The sequence below is a fragment of the Lissotriton helveticus genome, chromosome 2_1, assembly GCF_964261635.1.
Source record: "Lissotriton helveticus chromosome 2_1, aLisHel1.1, whole genome shotgun sequence".
NCBI classification, from domain to species: Eukaryota; Metazoa; Chordata; class Amphibia; order Caudata; family Salamandridae; genus Lissotriton; species Lissotriton helveticus.
The window spans coordinates 1367490274-1367499662 of record NC_136059.1 but is presented as its reverse complement, the minus strand read 5'-3'; positions in this window follow the sequence as shown (position 1 = coordinate 1367499662).

Here is a 9389-nt window from a genome sequence, read left to right as displayed (position 1 = left end):
GTTGTTTATTTCCTCTACCACTACTCTCTTGAGTTCATCAACCCACTCAGGGTCTATTACCAGCTTTCCCCATTTTAGGTGACGCTGGTTGTTTGAGTAGACTACATCTAGGGTCACCCTGGCCTCCTCAATACTTTTTTCTGTGGCCTCTTGGTAAGATTGGAAGTCCAAACAGAGAGGGTTATGATCACTTTCAACCCTTTTTTTCACAGACATATCTAGCAATTTGTCCCAAACTCTGATGTCCACCAAGAAGTACTCTATTCTACTAGCTGCCCTGCCATTGTCAAATGTGTTACTCCCTTGGCGATCAGAGGATGTACGCCCGTTTGCAGCTCTCAGACCCCTTGCCAGACATAAGCTCTTAGTTTGGATAGCCACGGCACTCCATCTCTTAACCACAGCCACCTCGAGCTGGGGAATTCCCCATTTGCTGTCCTCCTCCTGGGCAAGACACTTGTCCTCTTCACCCAAAGGTTCAAAGGTGGTGTTGAAGTCCCCCCCCCAACAATTATTGACAACTCCAAGGGCAACCCTTCCAACTCTTGATCAAGGATGGATATAACTTCAGAGGTCTTCCCCCCCCACTCCCCTCGCATATATATTAAAGACAGCCAACCCTTGACCATTGACCCATTTTATATTAACTGCCAGTATATCATTCGTTGCAATGGATCTTTGCTCAATTGTACAGTGTAACGATTGGCGTATCCAAATCACCAAGCCTCCTGATGGACGTCCTTTTACATTTTTTGTAGCCGGGATAAAAAAAATTAAGATATCCCTGTTGATGTACTGGTGTTAAAGACTAAGTTTCCTGTAGTGATATAATATCATAATGGTCGATGAAATCACACCATTCCGGCGATACCAATTTATTTAATATGCCAGCAAGGTTCCAGGAGATAAAGGTGAGTTTAGGTTTGTCAATATTTGAGCTTACTTCCTCTAGGCAAGTAGATTTTCCTAGGTTCTCAAAAAGTGGAGATATTTTTGGGGCCTCTATTTCCGAGGGGGTGCCAGAGGGATTAGTTAGTTGGGACCCGGGGGCCAAACCAATTGCCTGCTCAGAGCCGTTTACTTTATGCCATTCAAGGACATCCATCCCCCCGCCCCTTGTGTAAATATCAGGGATTCCCCTCCTTCTTACTACCTGTGTCGTGGCCAGTAAACACTTCTTTTTGGCTGTACTTAGGCTGTTGGTCACCTTAAGAATGTTTTGTTCCAAAGATGTGCTCCCTTCGAGTCAATCACACTCATTTAGATTGGACAGTGCTGAGAACCTGTTTTCACGACACAGACCCCAGTCACTACTTTGTCCACCCCTTGCCTTCCTGTTAGGTACAACAGACCACTTGATCCTCAACACACTTGAATTAGTGACAATTCCTCTTCTACTATAGAAAAAGTCAAGGGTGAGTGGAATTATTTCTGCGGTTCTACGTTGTGGAGGAAACAAATTTGACAAGATATTAGGCAGTACTTCGGGCCCTATAAAGTTCAATACCACACAGTCACCAACAAATCTTTTACGACTATTCCCAATCCACTCCACTCTTCTTGCTGAAACTAATTCTTCTGAGAGCAGTTGTTTGCCCCACGGGGTTTGGAAATATTGTTTGACAACCAGTGCAACGCTTTACTTAGTAAGGATTGGGGAGATTCTGTCTGTCCAGGTTTCAAAGGTGGCACATTAGCCAAAACCAACACCAAGGGGGAGGCCTCTACTATTAACTCCACCGGACCTGGTTCTAGACCAGATACAGTATGCCCCTCTGGTCTTAATAGGGGACCCTCTGCTGGTAAGACATTTGCTCCTGTTGGGTCGGGGATAAGGGGAGGATTCGTGGCTAGCATTTCTGTCCCCCCCCCCCACTGCCCCCTCCCTTTTTTTACATTGTTCAATTTTGTTTGCCACCTCATTTGGTAAATCTCCCATATTATCACAGGTGTTTTTCAAAAGACCCTCTAATCTATTGACCTTATCAGTTAGCTGGTCAACCTTAGCAAATAATGGCTTGATGATCCCCCTCATTTTTAAGTCCAGCAGACCCACTAATTTCTTAAGTTGGGCATCATCCCTAAACAAACTACCCATGTTCTCACCCCCAGTGCCATCTATCTCACATTTCCTAGGTGGGGAAGCTGGTCTTTTTCTACTAGAACGCAACCCACCTCGTTTGGGTAGGTTCTTAGTATTCCCTCTAGTCACTCTAGGCTCAGGCACAGGCGCTGGTGGTGGGGATTTATCCTCAACAATTTCAAGATCTATAGCATCATAATCAGCCTCACCAATATAGTCCACATTGTCCACAATCCCATTTGCTGATACATTCTGTGTGGGACTATCAGTAATAGCCTGGGAAAGTACAATGGCTTCATTAGTAAGGTCCAGCTCCAGTGAGTTATCTGGGATATGGTCTGCCAAGTTGGTAATAGGAGAGGGGCTCAGACCCAAGGAGGACCTACTGTCGTTATTTATTTTGGCAACAACCTGGACCAGATAGTTATCCATGGTATTATTAGGTACAAGTGATGTTTTATGTTTGGACATAACGGTCTCGCTATTCAGTGACAATATTTCCACAAATAGGATTAGTAACTCAATAAACCCTCATCCACAGTACCTGGTGCTGGATGACTGCAAATAAGGTAGCTAGTGGAACTTGAGCAGAGATTCTGGCCCAGTCCAGTCACGGACAGTCTCGGACTGTCGCAGACTGTCCGCCCTTAGTCCGGGCTTCGTCCGGCGCGTCCTGCGCGCGTCCTCGCGTGACGAGGGACCTGTCGATGCTTTATGCGCCTCCTGGCGCGCTGGTTTGTGGCGTCGTCAATTACCCCCGTGGGAAGCTGGGGATTGTAGTCCGACCGGCGGAGCCAAGCCCGGCAGGTCGAATCAGGCAGAGATGTGGCGGAGCCAAGCCCGGCCGCTGGTCAAGGAGGTAAAGCGAGTCTAGCAGCACGGGTCAAAAGAAGAACGGGGAACTCGGCCCCTGTCGATGCTTTATGCGCCTCCTGGCGCGCTGGTTTGTGGCGTCGTCAATTACCCCCGTGGGAAGCTGGGGATTGTAGTCCGACCGGCGGAGCCAAGCCCGGCCGGTCGAATCAGGCAGAAATGTGGCGGAGCCAAGCCCGGCCGCTGGTCAAGGAGGTAAAGCGAGTCTAGCAGCAAGGGTCAAAAGAAGAACGGGGAACTCCGCCCCTGTCGATGCTTTATGCGCCTCCTGGCGCACTGGTTTGTGGCGTCGTCAATTACCCCCGTGGGAAGCTGGGGATTGTAGACCGACCGGCGGAGCCAAGCCCGGCCGGTCGAATCAGGCAGAGATGTGGCGGAGCCAAGCCCGGCCGCTGGTCAAGGAGGTAAAGCGAGTCTAGCAGCAAGGGTCAAAAGAAGAATGGGGAACTCGGCCCCTGTCGATGCTTTATGCGCCTCCTGGCGCGCTGGTTTGTGGCGTCGTCAATTACCCCCGTGGGAAGCTGGGGATTGTAGTCCGACCGGCGGAGCCAAGCCCGGCCGGTCGAATCAGGCAGAGATGTGGCGGAGCCAAGCCCGGCCGCTGGTCAAGGAGGTAAAGCGAGTCTAGCAGCAAGGGTCAAAAGAAGAACGGGGAACTCGGCCCCTGTCGATGCTTTATGCGCCTCCTGGCGCGCTGGTTTGTGGCGTCGTCAATTACCCCCGTGGGAAGCTGGGGATTGTAGTCCGACCGGCGGAGCCAAGCCCGGCCGGTCGAATCAGGCAGAGATGTGGTGGAGCCAAGCCCGGCCGCTGGTCAAGGAGGTAAAGCGAGTCTAGCAGCAAGGGTCAAAAGAAGAACCGTTGTACTATCATACATCCATTTCCACCACAGTAAATCATTGCGAATTTGCCTGTGCAGCTTATGGTAGTTAAGGGAGTGTGGTAGCTGACAGGTTGATCCGCAAGTATGGGATGGATTCGGACGACCATTGAATGGGATATTCCCTCATCAGTTAGTCCACAATTTTGGGTGGTATAGAGAGGCAAGTGCCTGCGATTTCTCAACGTTGACCTCAAATCCCGCCACTGAGGCAATTTAGGGGTTGATGTGTGGAAATAAAAAAAGTTTTAAACCTCTCATGTTTGGAGCGCGTTCTGGATCTCATTGCTAATTTCATCAGCCATGTGCTTTAGGAGTAACTATAGTGATGCAGGCAACATGCAAACTGGTAAAGACGGGTTCTTGCAATGCTAGATTTGAGTTGACCCACTTTAACTTCCTGCGCTGCAGGCACCTTATGCCGATTAAACTTAGCAAAATGTACGCCGGTAAGGGGGTGACTTGTCCTTGGTGTGGGAGTGAGGTTGCCAATTTCAAGCACATGACGTGGGACAGCCGAGGGTCCAGGAGTACTGGTAGTGGGTGGTGGCTAAGCTAAGGGAAGTCACAACAGTCGTGTTAGAGGAGACACCCCGGATTTGCCTACATGGCTTTATCAGAAAACTCAGGTGAGGGAAGATATACTGGAAATTCCTACAATTGGACCAGCTGCTGTCCAAATAGAGAATCACCTTCCGGTGGATGGGGACCAGAGACCCATCTGTCACACCGTGGCATAGAAATGTAGAGGAAGGTGCATATGAACTTTAGCCACAGGGATGACAAATTACAGGAGGATTTGGACACCTGGGCCACATTGCTGGGGGTGTATGCATGGTGATTGCGGTGGGATGAATACACAGACTGGCTAAGTAAAACTGTAAGGAGGGAAACTCGGAATAACAGAAACAAGAAAGTTCCGAAACGAGAGGAGATCAGCAAATAAATTCAGACTTTAGGTACCAACAGAAATCTTAGTCTCATAAATAACAGCAAAATCCTAAAATGATTTGTGCATATTTTAACTCATTCCTTTCCCATTACAGAACAGATTGAACCAACTGCATAAATCTGTCTACACAGCCAATTGAATAAAGCTGGTAGCAAAGCAACCAATATAGGTAGGTTCTATATCAAGATTCTCAGGATATATAGCTTTCCATCCTGGGGGTAATATAAACAAAGGGGAAAAATAAGAGTTTTCAGATTAATAAATAATGTATGTTGTGACATGTATACTGTATACAATGTAGAATCACTATTAGGAAATGTTTAGATCTGTCAAAAATGTTGGAAGCAGAAAATATTGTTTGCTTTAAAACAAATGAGAATGCTCTTTTAGAACCAAATGTTATCCATTTATTCCTGCTTACTAAATGATGGTAGAACAAGAGGCGGGGTAGACAACATACATAGAAAATATGTGCATCAGTTTATGAGTGCAATATGACAGTTTTTGTAATAAGTGCTTTAATTTCTGTTTTATTCAGACTGTTTTTAAATGAAAAATAGTGTCCTGAAGAAGGTGACGATCTCTTTCACCGAAACGCCGCGTCGACATATTTTTTCCTTTTACGAATTTTCTCTATATGAATTGTTTTAAGATGTTATTGTTTTTATGATTAAAATGATGTTTTTAATAATACAACTAGAAAAGCTTTATAAATAAAAATATAGTATCCATCGCTCTGTTCTCTCTGCCCTTATTGTATCCTGTTGATCTTCATTTGTAAAATTAGCAAAACTATATGATATGTAAATTTGTTAATCTGAATGAAACTCTAAGCCCCACTCAGAATAGTTCTTTGACCCAAGAGTTCCTCAAGACGTCAGTCTCATAAAAATAAGGAAAAGGGGAATTTTGATTTTTGCCGACATGAATACACAGACCACACAGTCTCAGGGAGCAGAGTCCCCTGATGCACAGAGACACAATGTGAGGAGTGTGAGCTTGTTGGCGACTGCCTCTGACTCACAGTAAATGAGAGACCCATAGAAGAAGGGTTTGTAGCAAATTTGACGGATTTTGAGAGGCCTTCTCTATAAAATGTAGGATGCATTTAGTGTTTTCGCGTTTAGTGTTTTCCCTCTTCTGTCGCAGCGGAATAAAGCCCACTTGGTTTGGGTCGATTATAGAGGGCATTTATGGGTTAAGCCGTGAACAGCTTCAGGTCCACATTTAAGACGGAGATGGGTGGATATGAGCTGCATTGCGACTTGCTGTTGCTTGGTTTTGAGATGACAATTATAGAGGTGATCAACATAGAGGCAGGATCGCCCCTAGATCATCAAAAGTGTTAAACAGACATGTCAGTAGGGGCACTAGGATGGGACAAAAGGTCTTGTAAAAGGATGAGAAATACCTATGAGGGCCTGGGGACTTCGCTGACTTAAGCCCTGAAATATAACTTCCTCAATACGTATCTCTCCATCAAGCATTTCAGCTTGGTTTGGAATGAGGGGTGTTGTGTGTGCTGACTGGAGATATCGGACACCATCTGTAGAATCTAGTGGTTGGCCTGTGTATAAGCATGAACAGAAGTCTTTGAAAGTGTTCGCCAAGTCCCTGTCATCCATCACCAGCTCTCCCCCTGGCATGCAAATCGAGTGGACTCCCTAATCTTGTCGCCTGGCTTGCAGTTTATTAGCCAAAAGGTGGCCACATGTATCCCCGCTCACGTAGAAGGAGTGGTGGAGAGTGGCCCATTCCGACCAGTCCATATCTATGGCTGCCAACTGGGAACGGGTGATAGATAGCTGGTGCCATACTCTTGGGGCATACGTGTGTTGGTGGATGCGTTCCAGTTCTCTCATTTTATTTAAGAGGCTTCTCTTTGCGGATTTTATTGTCTGCAGCTGAGATTGCAATAAGTTCACCTCGTATTACGTCTTAAGTGCTTCCCACAAGTCAGCAGGAGAGACAAGGGGAGTGTCATTGTATAATAATTGTAGTCTGTAATTGCTTGTTGGTTCTGTGTAATGACCTCTGGGTGTTGCAGCATGGTGTCACGTAAACGCCAGTGTCTGGGGGTGTTGCCGGAGGGAGGGACACCAAGACTGTCACTGCCCGTGTTCTGAAAGCGCCACTGTGAGGATTTCTGTCTCTATTGTGAGTGCCTATATGTCCCTTGTGCCCAGGAAGTAGTCCAGCCTAAGGTATGTCTTATGTGCATTAGAAAAAAGGCGTATTCCCGAGAGTGGGGGTGAGAGGCCCTCCATAGAACTTCCAGTCTCAAGTCCCTCAGCCATGCATGTCCCTCGTCAGTCAAGGCTCCCGCCTGTCCTTGTCTCTGTGCTGACCTATCCAGAGAATGATCAAAAACCAGTTTAAGATCACCACCTAGCAACACCAGTCTGTCGTTAGTAGACATTGCCTCTGCCAGTGCAGTGCGGAGAAAGGCCTTGTGCCCTTCACTCTGGCATAAAGTGAGTCTATCACCATGGACCAGCCCGCAATAGTGAAGCGATAGGTGATGAGCCTACCTTTAAGTTCAACCATCTTCTGCTCCACCCTCCCTCGAAAGGTGCACACCACCAGTATGGCTACTCCAGCTGTTTAGTAAAGAATTGGGGAAAACACGGGTCTAAGACAGTGACAGTCCCCTGCAAGCAGATGGGTATCCTGTAAGAGGCATATATTTTCCAAGAGTGAGAGCACTGCCCTGCATTTAATCAGGTTATTAAGCCCCCTCACATTGAGGGTAAGGGTCCTAAGTGGGATGTCTAGCATAGAGGTTGGGAAAGAGTGTTTGGTCCATGTAGTGTTGCTGCCCCTCGAGTCTGAAAGTATCAGTAGACCTCAGTATATCTTCCGTCACCCGCCTAGGTAGGTGCCATTTCACCCTTTGTGGAGGTGAGTGTTGGCCCCAACAAGAACACAAAAAGAACAGAATAAACAAGGTAACCTGAAGTTTAAAACAACAGTTTACGTTCAGTCCCCCTGCCAAACAAGGCTGCAAGGTCAGCCATATGGGGTCCTGCATGTGGCCACTTTTCCCATCTCCCCCGCCCGCTGCCTAGCCCAAATTCTCTCATGCAGTGCTGCAGAGTGCCCCGACAACCTCAGGACTCATCTGCCTTTGCCAATACTGCCAGGATCACCTACAGTGCTGCTTATTAACATTTTGCTATCTCCTCAGGGTCAGGCCAAATTGCCCTCTGACGTGGACCCAGTTATCGCCAGCGTGATTGTCACCCTATTAGTGGGGCTGAAGAGGGCCCCTGCGCTCCAGTGTCAGGTCCAGCCCCAACACCCGGCAGGCCTCCATCAGCGATCGCAGTTGGTAGAGTTTCCCTTCCCAACAGAAGATGAATCATAAAGATGGCCCCACCAGTAGTATATCCCCTGATTGCGGAGGTGTGTAGTGGCAGGACAGAACTCTCTCTGTTTCTGTAGCGTGAGGGCAGCCAAGTCCTGTTAAAGATTTGGATTTTGATTCCTGTCGGCAATCGGGTGAATTTCTCTGGCTTTATGCAAGATCTCTTCTTTGACCTGAAATTATGTACACATACCACGATGTCCGGAGGAGGCGCTGAATTCGACCGGGGAAAACCAGTGCTGTGTGCCTGATCGATTTGGATGTCAGCCTGCCGAGGACATGGTGAAAGAGGTCCCCGGAGTATCCGAAGATGTCTTTTCCCTTCCGCCTTTGTCGCTACACCTTGGATACGGATGTTGGTTCGGAGAGACCTGTTCTCTAGATCCTCCAGGTGGGTTTGAAGGTGTATGTACTGCTTACGAAGGCGGATGACCTCCTGCTGGATTGATTCAATTTCCTCTTCCCGGCCCACCTCTTTATCTTCCAACTCCGTAACGCGGTCCCCTAGCACATCAACGTCCTTCCGGACCTCCTTAATGTCCTGTGAGAGTTCTCGTTTAACTGATTGGAGGTCTTTCCAGAGAGTCGTGAATAGTGCTTCCAAAAAGGTGCGGGTTACTGGCTCTTCAGCTGTTTGACCGGATTGGTCCCGCATATGTTCCAGTTGAGGGGCTAGGTCCCCCGCTGGGCCCACAGCCGGGCGGGAAAACATGTCTTTAAGGGTGCAGTCCTTCTTGGTGCTGTTAGATACCATCTTTGAGTGCGGCTTGATAGGGCCTCTCATGGCCAGTGACCTGCTGTACTCGGCTATTCAGGACAGCTGCCTCCCCCGTGGGTGCGTAGCTCACTGGCCCGCCATGTGCTTCTCTCAATACGCGCTATGCCTGAAGTGCCCGTTCACATGGCGGTTGCTCAATCTGCGCAACACAGGAGGTCTGCAGACCCTCAGGACAGGCCACTCCCCTGGGCACACCGTTGCCATGGAGCGGGTCCCCAGCAAGATCCCCAGTGCTTCACTCAAGAGGGCAATAGTGTACCAGGGCCACTCCTACTCTGGGGCGTCCACGTGCTCTCCACGGGAGGCGATCACTGATCCACAGTTTCCGCAGCTGCCCCAGTGGGTCCCCCCCCCCCCCGGCGTGTCCAGTGCCTCATCTCGTTCAGGGGGTCCGCCTTGCCACTCAAATGTCCAGCAGGGGCCGCCCCCCTCTCTCCAAAGGATCCAGCACCTGCT